Here is a 557-nt window from a genome sequence, read left to right as displayed (position 1 = left end):
GATATATATTCATAATATATCTGTATTCACTATTGTTAATTTTAAATTTGCTACATCTATCTTTGCAGGTTTATTATTTTCCTCCACAAATAAATCAACGCTATCAAATACATCAAGCTCATTTGTCGGTAAAACACCTGCATTTGCAAACAACTTATTCAAATAACTATTACTTATTACAACCAGAAATTCAGAACAAATGTTAGAACTTTACCAATAGTTTCATTACATTGTTGTTGAGTACTGGCATTATTTCCGCCTCCATAAAAATCTCTACTTAAAAAGACAGTTAATATCCCTTAGTGGTGATAAGTGTATCTCATCCCAAAATGAATTGTTACCACCCAAAGAACAATCATTTTGTTCAAACTGATATAAGCAAGGAAACAAGTTTTGCATTTCTGAAAAGTATGTGGTTAATGTTTAAGTGATTGATAATTTCTAAGGGCTAAAAGATTAAGGATGTCAATAAGTGTTAAGAACGAAAAAAAGCATGAATTTATTGCGACGTTCGACAACAATTTAAAAAGTGGTTAATACTTGTTAAGTTTTTTTTT

The sequence above is a fragment of the Ipomoea triloba genome, chromosome 1 (assembly GCF_003576645.1).
Source record: "Ipomoea triloba cultivar NCNSP0323 chromosome 1, ASM357664v1".
In the NCBI taxonomy this organism is placed as follows: Eukaryota; Viridiplantae; Streptophyta; class Magnoliopsida; order Solanales; family Convolvulaceae; genus Ipomoea; species Ipomoea triloba.
Note: the sequence above shows the minus strand (reverse complement) of the source record.